This window comes from Equus quagga, chromosome 12 (assembly GCF_021613505.1).
Source record: "Equus quagga isolate Etosha38 chromosome 12, UCLA_HA_Equagga_1.0, whole genome shotgun sequence".
Classification (NCBI taxonomy): Eukaryota; Metazoa; Chordata; class Mammalia; order Perissodactyla; family Equidae; genus Equus; species Equus quagga.
In genome coordinates this window covers 111539112-111556193 of record NC_060278.1, presented here as the reverse complement: position 1 = coordinate 111556193, position 17082 = coordinate 111539112, and positions in this window count along the sequence as shown.

The window sequence follows — 17082 nt, the reverse complement described above, 5'->3', positions numbered from 1 at the left end:
GCGGAGGCGGCCGCGGGGCTGCCCCGCGCCCCTCGCCCTCCGCGCCTCCTGCCGCCGCCGCCGCCGCGGTCCCTCCCCCGTCACCTCCAAAAGGGGAATTTTCCAGCTGGTAATTTCTGCTGCGTCAACGCCCGGCCCCAGGAGGCAGCCCGGGGGCATCCTGGCACCCCTCCGGCCCCGCCGCCCCGCGCGACCCCCGCCTGCGCCGCCGAGTCGCACCCGGACCCGCCCGCGCCGAGTTTGCCAAGAGTCAGAACTGCGGGAGGTGGGCTCGGGCGGGTCCCCGCTCCCCGCCGGGCCTTGGGGGTCATTGTCTCCCCCTGAAGCCGGGCAGTGGCCTCGTCTCCATTTTAATTACTGGCTGAACCGGGGCGCAGGGGCCTCGGGGCTGGGCGGCTGGAGGAGCGCGGAGGGGACGGGGCGCGCCGAGCGCTAAGGGGCGCGCGGAGCGGACGGGGCGCGCGGAGGGAGTGGGGTCCGCCGCGAGCCGCGTCTTTGTTTCTCTGTAAATAGATATGTCAGTTTCGCAGGGTGGCACGAGTCGGTGTCTGACAACTCAATCCTGATGGCAGTGGGGGATGTTCTGCGCCAGGAGGAGAGCTCTGGCTAGTTGGGGTTCCCCCAGCTCCGCTAACAAATTCCTTATTTATAGGTTTAACGGACTACGCACAATAGGGCTGGACCGAGGAGCCTGGGTGCAAACCAAATGGGGCGAAGAACAGATATTTTCTGGCACCACGGAAATATAAACAAACGAAAGTTTGACTGAGATTCTCAGTGAATTTCCTCGCGCTTTCCTTCTACAATCTCAGCGACGCGTTTGTCCTGGATTACAGTGGCAAGATTGTTATCAGCATTGTTTAAAGAAATGCTAATTAGGCAACGTGTTTAGCAAACGGCTGGGCGAAGACACCTGTGCAGGGAGCACTCGCGAGCCTTTAATTGTATCAATTGTAGAATCTCTCATGTTGGGTTTATTATTGAAGCCGGCTTCCCGTTTGGGTAGCAGTCTTGTGGATTCACTCCGTTGCTGGTCCACATGCTGCCAGAGCAAGGCAATGTTCCGCTCTGCAAGAGTGGAAAATAGTTTGTTCGTCAACAGGAAATTTATAGAAAGGTTTTTACATGAATAATGAAGTAAACAATATTATCACAGTAGAATCCTTCCGTTTGGTATATTTTATGATAATTTTAGATATTATCAAACTGAAAACTTTGGAGATTTGTTATTCCAGAAAGAATTAAGCTAATGATAGCCTACTTAGGCAGAAGTTACTGAAGGTTTAAGTAGGAGCTTAAACATTGTGTCCCCTAAAATGTTGGTAGTTATTTCCTGAAGGGAAGAAGGTGTGGGGCTGTGGGGAGAGGTCTCTTTAGAGAATGGGAAATGGATTCACTTTAGGCTCTTCAGAAACCCACAGTGCAGCCTTTCCTGGAGGCCAGCCGTGGGACATTTAATTAAGCCTCTCACTGACGTCTTCCTGGAGATGAGAATCTTGTTTTGATTAGATGAGATGACCACTGTTCAGGTTTAGCTGTTTTGTGTTTGAAAATAAGTTGTTTCTGTTCTCCAACCTTGGTCCATGTCTGCTCTCTGATGTTCAGGACTGCGGCACCTGCAGAGGCACCAGCCCTCTTGGATGCTGTGTGTCCCACTCAGTTATCCAGGATCAAGGTGACCCAGTGCCCTGGTGACAGCCACTCGCTCACAAAGGGCGAGGGAAACCCCAAGAGTGTGTGGAACAGCTGTAAGGACTTGGAGGAAATACCCTGATATGTCAGATGGTGTATTATTTACAAACATGTTAAACCAAATTAAATTGCAAGAGTGAACTTTCCAACACTGTCCTTATGTGGGGGTTTTTCTAAAGAAGGGAAAGTGGGCCAGTCTGTCCCTGTGGTCTGGGTTTCTGGGACAGCTGTGCAGTGTTCATGCTCTGTTCTCTGCCAGAGGTCTCGGACCAGCCCCTGAGAGCTGAGGAGCCCCACTTAGTGCGCGGTGTTTAGGAAGTGCCGCAGACCCGAGAGCGTGAGCCGAGCCGAGTCCTCCCTCTGCTGATGCTGCTTGTGCTCAGGTGCCCTCTCGGCTGCTCTGTTAAAGTGAGAGGAGAGTTCTAGAAGCCATTGCTCCTTGTCCCCACTCCCAGTGTCACAGCACCTGCCACGGTGGTCCCTGTTCTGGGAGCTTCATGTTCCTGCCCAACTCATGTTGTCATAAAAATGTAGGCTCTTTTTTTCTCTCTGACTTAACACATTTTATCTTAAAGTCTGTCGAGTGATAGTAGATTGTCAAGAATTCCCTGTGAATCTGTCCCCTTCCCAGAAAAAAAAAAAGATTATTCTTGTTGCTACAAGTTTGCCTGAATGGCCTGACTCCTAAGAATAAATGGATGGTTAAAAATCTCTGTTGAGGCCACAAGACTTATTTAAGTCTTTGAAATACGTTGTCTTGTCCTCGTCCTGGTTCTTGTGTCCTCTGCCCTCGGCTCTGGCTCTGGTGCAGCCATGACCGCTGGGGTCAGACCCTGGGATCACGGAAGGCTTTTCCTTCTGTTCTGCCATTCCAGCTTAACTGCTCTGTGCTCCTGACATGCACACACTCAGGCTCTGTGGTCTGGTTTGCTGGTGATGGCAGAAGACGCCCTGTGGGAATTGTTGTAGATGGAAAAGTCGTGGAAAAGGGAAATAACATTTTCTATTAAACTAAAAAGTTGTTATAGTAAAGGATAAAAACGAGCCAGATCAGTCAAATTTGACCTTAGTGTGACTTATGCAAAGTTTTCTCTTCAGTATCTATCAAAAGTGCCATTTAAGTCTTTAGATTAAAAAATTACTAAGTATTTTTAAACATTATTTGGACTTAAAAATTACTAACTTCGGTATCTTGGAATGGAAAGTTGAGAACCAGGGCTGGCCCGGTGGTGCAGTGGTTAAATGTGCACGTTCGGCTTCCGTGGCCCAGGGTTCGCTGGCCCAGATCCCGGGTGTGGATATGGCACTGCGTGGCAAGCCATGCTGTGGTAGGCGTCCCACATATAAAGTAGGGGAAGATGGGCACAGATGTTAGCTCAGGTCCAGTATTCCTCAGCAAAAAGAGAAGGATTGGCAGCAGATGTTAGCTCAGGGCTAATCCTCCTAGGAAAAAATAAAAATAATAAAAAAAAAGTTGAGAACCGTGTTAATGTGTCTTCAGCAGCATCCTCAGAGCCTTTGTGCTGTGACAGATGTGTTTTTTGAGTCAGAGTGACAGTACCAGGGTTTTTCACTCATGACAGTTGTTTGGCATTATCATGGACCTGCTGTGGACCAGCCTTTAGGCCACTTTGGGGACAGAGTTCCTACAGAGGGGCTGGTGATCTGTTGGGATGGGTCAGGGGGCACACAGGAACCGCTGACGTGACCCGGTGTGGGAAACAAATGCTGGTGGGAAAGGCTGAGAGCTTGGAGGGGGACAGAGTGTAGACCACTGGGTGGGGAGGGGGCATCTGAATTTCTGAGAGGACTGGAGGGAAGGGGTGTCTGTGCAGACCCTCTCTGCTCCGTGCTGGACCCGAGGGGCCAGGCAGCTTCTGCACAGTCATGTCCTGCATGCCCACACTCCAGCCACTGCTCAGTCCTTGTCCTGGCCCCGAGTGGCACCCAGTCCCTGCCGGTTCACGTGGACCAGGCGTGCGGCGTCTTCCTCTCGCTTCCCTGTCAGCAGCGGGCGGCTCTTGCAGGTCCACGTGTGTGTGGAAACGGTTGTTTTTAAAGGGTCCTCATTGGCACAGCATTTGGATGGCATGGGATACGGGTGCTTTTTATTCATAAGACATTTATTCATAAGACATTTTTGTTTCCCTCTCTGCCCACCCCCCCCAACATCAGCACCTGCGACTCCGCAGAAAGCCGGCCCCTCGTGGGGAGCTGAAATGCCCTTTCACTGACACACAGCGGCCAGGCCCCCAGGCCTGTGTCGCACTCCTTCTCGTAGGGCAGAAAGAAGGCAGTCTTCGGCCTGGCTGCAGACGGAGGGCTGGAGAGTGGCACATATCAGGAGCTGCGTCCGTGAAAGGTGGGCTTGTGGGTAGCATGGCCCAGGTGGCTTTGGGCCAGTCACCTTCGTGGTCATTGTGGGCCCCCTGGCAGACGGAGGTCTGACCTGGATCTTCCATCCATCCCACTCTGGACACTAGGTGATGTGGACCTGCCTGGGGCACAGAGCAAACTGAGGACCCTCAAGTCCGGCAGAGGAGCAGGCAGTCCACCAGCCCAGCATTTTCCTGCTTTTGTGGCGATTTGCTGCTCTCCAGAAGGCTTCCCAGAAACAACCCCACTAAAGTGACCCATGAGGAGCTGGTCCTTGGTTTCTGGGGTGTGGAGGGGCAGATGCAGACAGACAGGCTTTCTAGAAACACACTCACGATCCACTGAGCAGCTCTCTTGGCAGAGGAACGGCGTGTGAAGTGAGCGTCACATTCGCCCAACACCCAGGGCTGTTTGCGCAGAGGAGAGAAGCCCCACCCAGGGGGCTGAGGGCGAGGGCAGGGAGCTGATTACGGAGGGTAGACGGGGATGATTGGAAATGCCATCATGTGGGTGGCCAGGAGAACCCGGGAGGAAGAGGACGAGCGTGTGGTTTTAGGTGGTGGTGTGGCCCCTGTCTTGCAGACTCCGGGCAGGAAGAGCCGGAAGGCGGGGGAGGCCCAGGGTGGCGTGCAGTGAAATGACAGCACCTCCGCCGTCGGGCACACGCCCAAAAAGAGCTTTAGAGAGCGTGGTCCGTGGGCAGCCTTGTCCCTATTCGAATCTGGAAAAGGTTTATTTTGCATTCTCACCCCATCCCCTTTAAAATAATGAAGGTTTTGAGTGACAGTATCCTTTTGTTTAGGAAGTTCAAAGCCAGCTTAGAAAATTTTGAAACAAGTGGGAATTACTCAGCTTCATTTAGAGATGGAGAACGAGCTGGCTGCAGAGGGCTGCAGTTTCCCAGAACGGCAGGGGGACTGGCTGTTCAGCTCAGTTCCTGGTCCTCCAGTTTTAGCGCAGAATCTGTAGACCAACTGCAGGACTGGCGATGCCCCATGCTCCAGGGGGACCTGCCCAGGCGGTGCAGAGTCAGATGCTCGACTTTTGAGGAAATAAAGCCCTCGTTCTGGGGCGTGATGGCAGGTGCAGCCTCAGACAGGGAGGACGCAGGGTCCTGGTCTGGAGTTCGCAGACTCGCCAGCTTGACTTTCTCTCCCTCGTGTTTTCATGCTCGTCAGATGGGCCTGGATCCCACGCGCACCCTGTGCGTGCATGGTGGTTGGTGCCACTCCAGTTTGTCCTGATGGCAGCATTGACTTGATGGTGCATCTTCGGATCCAGATGTGGGAGGAGAGGGGTTGCGGGGCCATATGGGACTCAGCCCGTGTCGGTGGCTGACCAGAGAACTCCTGACGATTAACGTGTGAACCGCCTCCTGCATCCTTCTTGTGCGTGGGGCCCATGAGCCCTCAGACACCAGGGCCTGGGGGGCATGTGTGTGCACCAGCAGAGGTTTTGGGGGTATTTCCTGGCATTCATGCTCAGAAAGGTTGGACAGGCCCCCTCCCCTCCCGTTTGTCCCTGTTTCAGGCGCTGCCCCGCCATCAGCGCTGCTTCTCTCGTTTCTACAGTGTTCACAGTAAGAATTGCTGCTGAGGAAGTTCCAGGTGCTGCCTCCTGTACAGACTTGTTAGATGGGAAGGAGAGTTGAGGAGGTAGCGTCCTGCAGAGTCCTGAGTGAGGGCCCAGCCCTCTGGGGGCGAGCGCGCGGGCCGGCTGCAGATCTTCCTGTTTCTGAGCATTTCAGTAACAGCACGAAGGTGCTCTTCCCTGTGACTTGAAGTGACTGTTACTGACTGTGTGTCCGTCTGTGATTTTTGATTTCTGAAGGGAAGCTGAGGGAGTCGGGACATTGAAAGCCATGTGGGCGCTTCCTGAGGGGCGAGGTGCTGGCCCGGAGCTGCGCAGCGTCCTGGTCTTCGATGTGGTTCTGTTCGCCGTCGTATTGTGAAAGCACAGTCTAACTCTAGATTGCCGCCTTTGCATTTGTTTTTGGTCGTTCGTGGGTAACTCCGTAAAAGCGGAGCTTCCTGTTTTTCCATTGCCTGAGGTGATCTGGAAACACGTGTCTGTATCTTTTCATCACTTTCATTTTGTACGAAGAATTTTTTCTTCCACCTCTGAGTGTTTGAAGAACTTTTCAGAAGTTGTCACGGACACGCTGTCCACGGGGCAGTACCTGGAGCCGTACCCAGCCTGCTGCGTGACTGAACAAAGTGTTTTTAATATTGGGTACATTTTCACTTTTCCTTTTTTTTTTCTCCTTTTTGGTGAGGAAGATTGTCCCTGAGCTAACATGTGTGCCTGTCTTCCTCTATTTGGTATGTGGGACGCCACCACAGCATGGCTTGATGAGAGGTGTGTAGGTCCACACCCGGGATCCGAACCTGCAAACCCTGGGCCACTGAAGCTGAACACGCAAACGTAACCACTATGCCACTGGGCTGGCCCCTCCTTTTTCTTTCTTACATTGTTGGCAGAATGAGACAAGAACAAGGAGTGAAAAGGTGACACTGTCCTTGGACACCCCTTTTAGTTAAAGTCGGCCTGAGTCGCTCCCTGAAGTTGACTGGAGGGTGGAGCGGCCGTCTGGGGTGTTGAACAGTGGTCTTCTGGCTGCCCTGCTCCTCGTCTTCTGTCAGGCCTCGTGGCCATGACTGTCCTCAGCGTGGTGGAAACCCTGCACACGTGGTGGAAAACCCCTGGAGGAAGGGAGGGCAGAAGGTTCCAGTGCCTGCAGGGCTGTGTGGCCGCGGTGACTGTGGCTCATGCATGAGCAGGGCTCTTGCGGTGGGGCAGAGCCGTGCTGTTCCAGGGCATGCGTGAGCACTCACGTGCTGAGAAGTAGGTCGGGGAGTGTCCACACCAGGAGACAGGCCTTCACTGTGTCCGGCAAACCTGCGCCAGCGCAGAGGGCCGGCGGTCGGTCAGAGGCAGGTGTGTTCCTTGACCAGTGGACGTGTTGCTCCCCTGAGCCAGCACGGTGGGGCGGGCACGGCCTCTTCAGCTCACCTGTATGCTAACCACGTTTGCTTGACAGCGTTCTCAACGACCTCACTTTTTACTTAAACTTATTTTTGCCTTGTCTTAAGGAGCAAGAATAGCCATGAAATCATGAGTTTGATGTCTCGGTTATATTTTTCTTGACACACACTAACATGGTCACGTAACTATGAGGATAGATAAAGATTTGCCCGCCAGTTGGCCAGAAGCTGTCCTGGGTGTGGCTGTGGTGTGCGGACCACCCCTCAGGGGTCCACTGCTCTCTGCCATCTGCTCTCTGCTTCAGGAGCAGCCGTGCACCACACTTGTCACGCTCACTCAGGCGCGTGACATGCACCCCACATTGCCCCCAGTGGCCCACTGGGAGAGCTCTGGCATTCTGGCCCAGGCATAGAGGGGGTGGCTGGCTGAGCCGCTGTGCTGTAGTCCCTGTCCAGGTTCTGGGTTCTGGGTTCTGGGTGCGAGTGGCTTTGCCACATGGCTTTCCTGGCCGAAGGGGTGGACTGTATCCATGGTTCTCACCTCAGAACCCCTTGGAGAGCTTCATACAGATGTATCTTCCAGCCCCATTACACACTACTGAATCGGAGGGGGGGCGGGCCTTGTGCAGATCTGGGTTAAGAACCACTCATGCCCCATCTCACAGGGCCGTTCCATTGTCTGATTGTAAGTCTTGAGTTTCCCGGGGCTGCTGTAACAAAGGACCACAAACCTGGTAGGTTAAAACAATCGAGATTTATCGTCTCATGGTTCAGGTGGCCGGAAGTGCTAAATCAAGGTGCGGGCAGGGTCATACTCTCTCCAGGGATCTCTCCAGAGATCTCCAGAGATCCTCCCTGGGGGGATCCTTCATGTCACTTCCAGTTTCTGGTGGCTGCCAGAAATCCTGGGTGTTCTTGGCCTGAAGACACATCGCTCCAGTCTCTTCCCTCGTGTTCTCATGGCCTCTCACCATGTGTCCAAATGTCCCTCTTCTCATACAGATGCCAGTCATAGTGAATTGGGGTCTACCGTAATGATGTAATCTTAACTTGGTTATTTCTACAAAGACCCTTTTAACAAATAAGGTCACATTTGCAGGTACCGGTGGTTAGGACTTGAACGTATCTTTTTTGTGGGACTTAATTCAACCCACAACACCACTGTGGCTTTTATTTGCCTGACATGTTTCCATATATGTTTCTCAATCCCAGAGTTTGTTGAGGCTTCTCTGTCCATCACCAGCTGTCACTGCTCACAGCTGCTGTCCCCTCGACCGTATAGCAGAGGTGACAAGTGCCTAGCACGTCAGTGAACATGTCCAGCAAACCTGCACTCGGCCCCGAGCCTGCAGCAACACAACAGCCAGCCAGGCCCTTGTGTGCTGGATTGAGTGTCCTGCAGGGGAAGCAACAGAGCAGAGACAGAGGCCGTGAGAGACAGATGGCCACCCTGCTGTGGAGAGAGGAGGGGCCGTGTGACGGGGGTCAGGCACTTTTGGGTAGAGGGTGAGCAGAGGGGGAGCCGAGGGTGTCTGGCAGGGGAAGTTGGAGGGGGCTCCGAAGCAGGCTGCGGGGCCCTCCTCTGGGCACTGTCTGTGCTGCACTGGACGCACATGTGCCACCTGCCCACCAGCTCAGACCTGGGGACTCTTCTCACCCCCAGGCAGCTGGCGAGACCTGGGCCCCTTTTCAGAATAGCGTTTTTATTGCTTCCCGTAAGATACACAGGAAAACGAAGGACAGCGGCTATTGAAATACAGTCTTCGAAATTTAGAAAACTTTCTTTCAAGCTAAAATAACGTGTGGAACTTAATGTATCAAATAATATCATTAAGTGGAGGGTCTGAAACTTGTAATTCTGAAGCAGGAATGAGCATGGGAGTGTTCTGTGGGGCCTGCAGCAGCCGTGGGGATGTGGAAGAAGCTGTGGCCTGTGGCTTGGTGTCCGCATTCACAAAGGTGTGGTCCCTCTCCTGTCGGTGCCGAGGGCACGCGGATGGTTGGAGGCCGTGTACTGAGGGGAGGGCAGGGGTCACTGCTGTCACCTTGATTCACTCGCAGGGTCACCCCGCAAGTAAGACCCTCGCCTGATGGGGTGGGACGGAAGTGGGTCCCTCTGCAGACCCGTGTGGGTCTCACAGTGGACGGGGCCATGCTGCCCCTATTGACCTCGGGCCCTGTGGCAGCTCGGAACCGTGGTCTCCAGGATCCGGTTAGAGTCTCTTGCAGCTTCTGCGTTGCTCGATCACATATTCTCCCAATTCTGTAAAAGTGATGTTGTTCTTTCACAACCTAATTATATTGAAGAACTTATTTTGGAAGTTTTCAGACGTGCACAGACCTGGCGGGAATGCCTGGCATCGATCACAGTGACCCCAGTGCCTGTTCCTCGTGGTCGTTTCTCCCCCTCGGTGTTTTGCTCTGGAGTATTTGAAAGCAAAGTGCAGACCTTCTGTTTTACCTCCCAGTGCTTCACGGTGCGTGGCTGGCGTGTGCAGCTGTGCACTCAGTGAGGCCCTCCCCGTGCCGCCATCCCAGCGTGCTTCAACATCCGAGGCTGCGTCGTGCGCGTCTTCATGCTGGTTTGTTTGAACTGGTGTCCAGACAAGGCCCACTCGTGGCACTTGGGGTGGTGCCTCTGAAATCTCGTCCATTCTGTTTTGTGCTATTTGTCTGTTGAAACATTGGAGCTTGTTGGTCCTACGTGGTGGTCTGGCTCGTTTCATCCTCTGACTGTAAGAAGCCCCACCCCATTTTCCTGTGAGGGCTGTAGGACCAGATGGAGGCTATGGGCTCCGGCTCACCTTCCTTGGGGCAGGCAGAGCCCTGTCAGCATCTCCTGGGGCCCCACGTGTCTTGTACCCGGCATCTGAAGTGTAAAAATGACATCTATGTCAGAATTTCTGATTTATAGTATTTTAAAGACTACGGTTTTTGTATTTTTGGTGCCTGCTTTTAAAGATATGTGTGCCTTTTGTTAAGGAGATGCTCATGTAACTTTCAAAATAATTATCACCTATGTAAATTTTATGTTAAAAATTTTAGATTTGCTATTGGTTAATAAACTACAGTAGTATCTTGTAAATTTTTTTAACTTAAGAGAATTGTCTCAATTCTCTTCTTTTAAATTGATTTTCATTTGGTTTTGAACTAAAACAAATTAAATTTACCTTTGCTTTTCTTTTTTTAATGTGGGAAAAGTGGAAGTGTAATTTTGCCTGAATTTGGAATTTTCCTGTTAGTGAGAAGTTTTGTTACAAAAAGATTACCCCTCTCGTGGGTCAGTGCTAAGACCTTAATTTGCAGGATCTTCCTTTTGAGTATTTTAATGCATGCTTCTCAGCTTGTTTGGAGTCATGAGCTATTTTTACCTTAGTTTTTTTCCCAGATAAATCATTTTTATCCACAGCCAACACTGGGTCTGAAAATGTGTGAGCTGGCCCCTCGGGAACAGTGGGAGCTGATGAGATGATGTGGGGCTTGATTTTAGGATTTCCGTCTCATGAAGAAAATGCTGGAATTTTGGCAGAGCTGGTGAGGAAATTGGGTTTGTTCATCCGTCTCTTTTCACCCACCATTTCCTGAGTCCTGTGCAGGTGAGAGAGCTGAAATCATGTCCCCTGTTGTCTCTCCTCTGACCGTCCTGTCCACTGCCTGGACCCTGACGTCAGTGAGCACCGGGTCCCACTGGGTCAGCCGTTAGCAGTTGGTTGGCAGCTGCCTCCACCAGGAGAAGGAGGCGGCAGGTCGCTGCAGAGCAGGGGCAGTGACTGTCCGGGTGCTCACTGCCTCGTGGGTGTGCCCGTCGGCCTTGCCATCCAGCTCAAGGTCGTGGTGGGAAGAGTCAAGTAGCTGCTGCCTGCTCTCCTGGACCATCAGTCCACAGTGTCGCAGTGTCTGAGGAGCCTGCGAGGCGGCCTCCCCTCTCGCTCTTTGTCTGCCTCAGTGCGGAGGCTCGGGAAATAGTTGTAGAGAAAGTGACAGTCGTACCGCCGGAGCGCCTTGCCCCACAGTCTGCTCCTTAGGAGTCGGAGTGGGAGGCCTCTGTGCCGGGCACTCCAGGTGGTGGGGCAGGAAGGGGCAGCCTGCATCCCCTGGGGGCCCCGTAGTTCTAAGGTTTAGATGAGACATTGGCCCCCAGTGGCCCCCCCATGGACCCCCACCCCTGAGGGCCGTGTGGGGTTCTGGGACCCAAGGAGGCCAACATGTGCTGTCCTGTTAGGAAAGTTTGACTGCCTCGTGGTGTCCCACCCCGCACACCTTCAAGCTCCCAGGAGGAGTGAAGAAAGGGAAGTGTGGGTTTCTCCTGTCTTTAGGCTGAATTCTGCCTCCTGGACGTTAATTTCCATGGTGTCACCCTGCCCCACACAACTTCTTGGAGTTTTGTAGATAAGGAACTTCCTTTGGAGGGAAAGGGGATTTGAGCAGACATCCTAGGTTCCATGTCCTCCGCTCTGATTTCTCCCCGTTTCTTTCTTCTAAGTGTCTTGGTGTCGACGTGGGCGACGCCCGTTGCCCCTGAGCTGGCCTCCCGCTTCCCGCCTCTTGTCCCCTGACTGTGGCCTCTGGGTGGCTCCTCCCTTTTTGCTGTTCTGAATGGCAGCTGGGACGCCCTGGGACAAATGGGCACTGGGGCTTTTTCCTTGGGGTAGAAGTAGTGGTCCAAGATGGGCCGCGTCTCTGCCCCGCCTCGCTGCGGCTGCATGCTACAAGGACCCGCGGCTTGCAGCTCTCCATTGCAGTCGCCACCATCTTTGGGTTTTTAGGACTTTACATTAATTTTTGCCAGCTTCATACATTCAGCTTTTTCTTGGAAATCTTTTCTCAGAGTCTAGTACATTTGTTCGCTGTGTTTCTTTTAGGCCTTGCCCAGACACCTTGAAAGTTTTAACATTAAGTCAGAGGATTAACTCTGATTTTAGAAGGAGCAGAGAGGGCTGTGGGGTCTGCCCTGCAGCCCCCAGACCTTCCAGCTCCGCAGCCTCGGCTGCGCCTTCCCTCGTCAGGGTTGTGCAGGAGCACGGGTGCATTTGGTGAGGAGGGCAAGGCGGGAGTGGCCCGTGGGGCACAGAACTTGCGGGGTGGTTGTCATGACAAAGGGTTGCCCACCATCCCAGCAAGCATTTGCTGAACCCCATGACCCTGTGTGGGCATAATTCCCACAGCAGGGCCCTGAGGACGAGGAAGTCACCGGGAGGGACACGTGGCTGTGACTGGGGCTGCTGGGGAACCCCTCCCCGCGGGCTGCCCTGCTGAGCTGGCCCTTTCAGTGGTGTGGTCACTGTCGGTAGGGCAGACTGGAGAGCCCCTTGTGGGCCCCCGCGGCCCCAAGAGCCCTGAGTGGCCCTCCCCGGTGCGTCCCCGAGTCCTGAGTCCGGACTCTAGTTGGCAGGTCCCAGTCTTTCCTGGTGAATCATGAGTTTCATTTCTTAAAGCACCTTGGAGCCTGTCCAGCTAGCACTTTACAGACAGGGGCTTTCCCAGGGAGAGGCTCTGTCTCCCTCACACCTCGGAGAAGGGGGGACAGAGTGCCCGCCCTGAACCTCCCAGCCCTCCCCTGGCACCTTCTTGCCCTCGTGGGAAGAACCAGCCCCTCCTCCAGGCCCCTCCCCCACGGCCTCCCACACCCACTGAGCTGGCTCCTGGCTGGCTCCTTATAGGTCCAGGTGACCCCCAGGCTGGCACCCGCTTCCGGCTGGATGCGTCCCACCTTGGCCCCCCTTCCTGGGGCCCCTGAGGCCTGGCAGGTGTCCCCAGCTAGTGCAGTGCTCAGCCGCCGTGGTCAGGGGCTTGGCTGGCCACTGTGGGAGTGCCAGGGACCATTATAACCTGCTCATTGCTGAGGCCTGGTCAGCTTTGGGACTGGCTGTGTTGCTGATGTTGATGCAGACTGGGGAAACTGAGGACAGATCGGTCACAGGAGGCCAGGGGTGGAGACAAGATTTGTCTGTGTGGCCGTCTGCCCCCTGCTCAGGCAGCTACGTTCCCTCGCTCAGCAGCCTCCACCCATCTTTTGGGTGCTCAGCATCTGAGGTTGTTTACCTTCTGAAGGGCCTGTGCCGTTTGCAGAAGTGACAAGGGAGGAACGGAGCTGGGACCCGTCCGATCAGCTGCTGGACGTTCTGCTGGAAACTGGAGCCGACGTTTGTGCTGGTTCGGGTGGCACGAACGGCTCCTGCTGTCTGCTCTGGCCCAAGAGGTGGGTGGGGACTTGGTCACGACGCGTCTACCCTGCCCAGGATGGTCCAGGCCCGCACGGCCACTCCATGCGGCACCTCTCGTAGATGGGCGGCTTCTCCTGTTCGAGTAATAAAACTTTTAAGAAAAAGGGACTGACTAAAGGTTCCAGCATATTACCTAATGTAAACAAATGTTGTAAAACGTTAAAAAATGGTGATCTGGTTAAGGGGGAGGTGAGAGTTCACTGAATTATTCTTGACACTTTTCCATAGGTTGGAAAGTGTTTCAAAGCAGGAAGTTGAAAAAGACAGCACAGGGCCCGTCCTGCCTGCCAGCGTGGCACTGCGCTCGTTTTCTCTTACATGCTGTGTTTTCTTGGTGGCAGGAGCACAGGTGTCTATAGAGTTAACATTTCAAGTCACAGTATATCTCACATTTAAAGTTCTCAGAAACAGTTTTTCTGCCTCGTTAAGCTGGTCAGCTTTCTTTTTAAGAAAATAAATTTTTTCAAGTTGATGTGTGGCTTTCCCTAGGGCTTTTGTAAGAAGGAGCCACAAACTGGAGGCTTAAAACGATGGAAAGTTCCCCCCCGCAGTTCTGGAGTCCAGGTGTGGACAGGGCCGCTCCCTGGTGCTCTGGGCGAAACCCTTTCCTGCCACTTCGCTCCGGGGGCCCCAGGCGTCCTGGGCCTGTGGTCGCAGTGGTGGCGTCTCTGCCGCCGTCTCCACGTGGCCCCTCGAGCGTCTGTGTCCGTATTCCCCCTTTTTGTAAGAACATCAGTCCTCTTGGGCCAGGACCTCATCTTAACTTGGTTGCATCTGCAAAGATTGTGTTTCAGATTAGGTCCCCTTTTACAGGTCCTGGGGGTTGGGCCTTCAACATGTCTTTTGGGGACACAGGTCACTGCAGAACATTGATCGGCGGTGTCCATCCCCCAACTTTGCTGAGACTGACAGGGAACCTCAGAGTCCCCCTGAGCTGCACACGTGGCGTCGCGCTCTGACTTGTAAGACCCGGAGCACGTGCGCTGCCCTGTCTGGAGTCATGGCTCCTGTGACACTGGCGGCTTGGAGCTGGCGTGTCACCATGTGTGTGGCTGCTCAGCCTCACTGTCCATCTTCACACCCACTGTCCAGGGTCAGGAGTTTGTCGTCTCGTTCTACTTGGCCAGCACTTAATATGGGACATTTTAAAAATATTTCTTGAGTTTAAAATATAAGATTTCAATATTGCAGATTTAATGTGAAAAGGTGTATAGTTTTGTTGACCCTGAGAGTATGCGTTGAGTCTGTTCAGCATCAAGCTGTGGTCCCTGCACTGAGGGCTCCCAGATTTGGAGGGAAGGCAGGACAGCATCAGGCATGGAGGCACCAGGCGCCATGTGTGCTGTTGTGAGGCGGGCACCTGGAGGCTTCCTGGAAGAGGAGGCAGTGTCTGGCACCTGAAAGTGGCTCACCACCACTCTTGTATTCCGTGGCAGAATTTGCCTGTGTGGATGTGAGCTGTTCACACGAGCGTGTTTGTGTTGCCGATGCTTCATGCATGACCTAAAGGAGTTTAGCTGCCCATTAAGATCAAGCGTGTTTTATAGAGACAAAGAGAATTGATTGGTGGTTATCAGGGGAAAGGGGGGGTGGGGGGAGGACACAAAGGGTGAAGTGGTGTACCTACAACACGACTGACAATAATGTACAACTGAAATCTCACAAGGTTATAAACTATGATAATCTTAATAAAAAGTTAAAAAAAAAAAAGATGAAGCGTGTTTTAAGGATGGAGGGTCCAGAACAGGACTCAGGTCTAGCAGGAAGTGCATAGAGAGGCGGCCTGTTCCTCTTTCTCTCCCCTACTCTACAAAACAAAGAAGTGCCCCCAGACCAGCTTCCCACCTGCAGAAGCCGACAGAGCCGCTGGGCTGACTCGTCCCTCAGGGCACCGGGTATGACGCCTTGGCTCTGACTTTTATCAGAGGCCTTGCTCTCCGCTCCCAGTCCTGCTCTGTCCTTTTCTGCCCCCCGACCCCCGTCTTGTTCCCAGGGCCCTGGGCCGCTCTCCCATGTGCCAGAACCTGTTAGGATGTCTGGGACCCCACTGGGTGGCTGCACTCGAGGACTCATGTTTCCCCTTGAAGCGCTGGGCTCTGGGTTCCCCCACTTGGTGGCTGTTGCCAGAACCTTCCTGACGCCTGGCAGAACCCTCTACTGGCCCCTGCGCTTGGCTCATTACAGGGCCTCTTGCTGGCCCTGCCCGGTTTCATCCTCCTGCGTCTTCCCACTGCTCTCCCACCGTGCTCCGAACATCCTGAAACCAGTGGCCTGTTGTCTCGAGGTTCTGTGGCTGACGGGGCTCGGCTGGGTGGTTCTTCTGTCCTTGCAACCTCCGGTGGAGCCACGGTCCTCTGGGGCTGGGCTGGAACGGCCAGGGTGGGGGGCTCAGTGGTCTGGCACCTCGTGCTGTTGGGCTTGCTTGGGACCCTGGGGTGGCCATGTCTTTCTCTCCAAGCCATCTCAGGTCTCTGTTCCTGTAGCTGAGTTGCTGGGCACAGATTCATGAAAGTGCAGAGGTGGATGCTGCCCAGCCACCTTAAGGCTCAGGCCTGGTTTGCTCAGTCCCAGGCCAGGGTCGGCATGGGAGAGGCCACCCAAGACCCTGACCCCTGGGGTGGTGGCTCACTGGGGGCCTTGTTTGGAGGCCAACACCACCCTCTGAATGTGGGCTGCTCCCTACTGGGGCCCCTCTCCCGGCTTGACTGGTTTGTACCCAACTCTGGGAAGCTGCCCGCAGCCCCGTCCCTCCCTGAGTGTCTGCACAGCATCTGTATGCTGACCTGGAGTCATGTCTGCTCTGGCTTTGGCCGTCTGAGCGGGGAGCCCTGTCTGGGCAGGTGGGAGGGCCTCCTCAGACTTGGGGCCCGCCCCAGGCTTCTGCACACCGAGGGGCTGACTTGTAACAGATTCTGCTCCCACGGTTAGAATCCTGCTCAGTGGATCATTCCACACGTGACAGCTGTGTGACATGAGACGAGCAGGCAGGGAGGGGCCGCTGCCCAACGGAGTTTGGAAATGGGGGCGCCTGAGGCTGCAGCACACATCGGGCCCTATGTGGTCAGGGTGGGGGATGTGCCCCTGAGAGGAAGTGACAGTTAAGCAGGTAGGGAGGCCAGGTAGGGAGGTGGGAGAGGTGCTCTGGGCCCCGTGGTGGCGAAGGAACCAGGAACCCAGAGAGGCAGCAGCCGGGAAGAGGAGGGGCGAGGGAGCCGAGGCGGAGGGCTGGGCTGGCAGGGCCTCCAGACCTGAGGGCAGCAGGGAGGGGACACAGAGGCGGGCAGGGAAGGGGGCCGGGAAGGGACAGGGGGCCGGGGTGGGTCCCAGGTTTATGTTTTTGCTCTCTCTGGCTTCAGTGTGGGAACAAGGGTGTCAGTTTGTGCTCACCAGAGAAGGTTTGGATCGAACCCTGCCCGTCTTGCCATCTGAAGAGGTCTTCTGTTAACATTTCAGAGTAGTTTTTTCCAGTCAGGAACTCATTTTTAAATTTTAAAATGCAACCATGAACAATAATAATACCATGCATATAAAACTCGATTTATGAAGTGACTTCTCATGTTGGTGTCTTAGCCTAGATTTTTCAGAAGATGGTAAACTGTCTGGACGCCTCAGTGTGTGGGGAGTGACGCAGGCGTGCTGAGGTCTGCCCTCGATGGCCTGGTTCCCCTGGGACACGTGGGGTCAGGCAGAGCGTGGCTCCTCCCGTGGAACGAGCAGTGTTTCTCCTGGTGTGCCGTCACTCTGTCGGCCTCTGTGGTGTCCTCGGAAGATAAGCGCGGTGTGCGTGTGTCCTGGGGCTGCTCAGC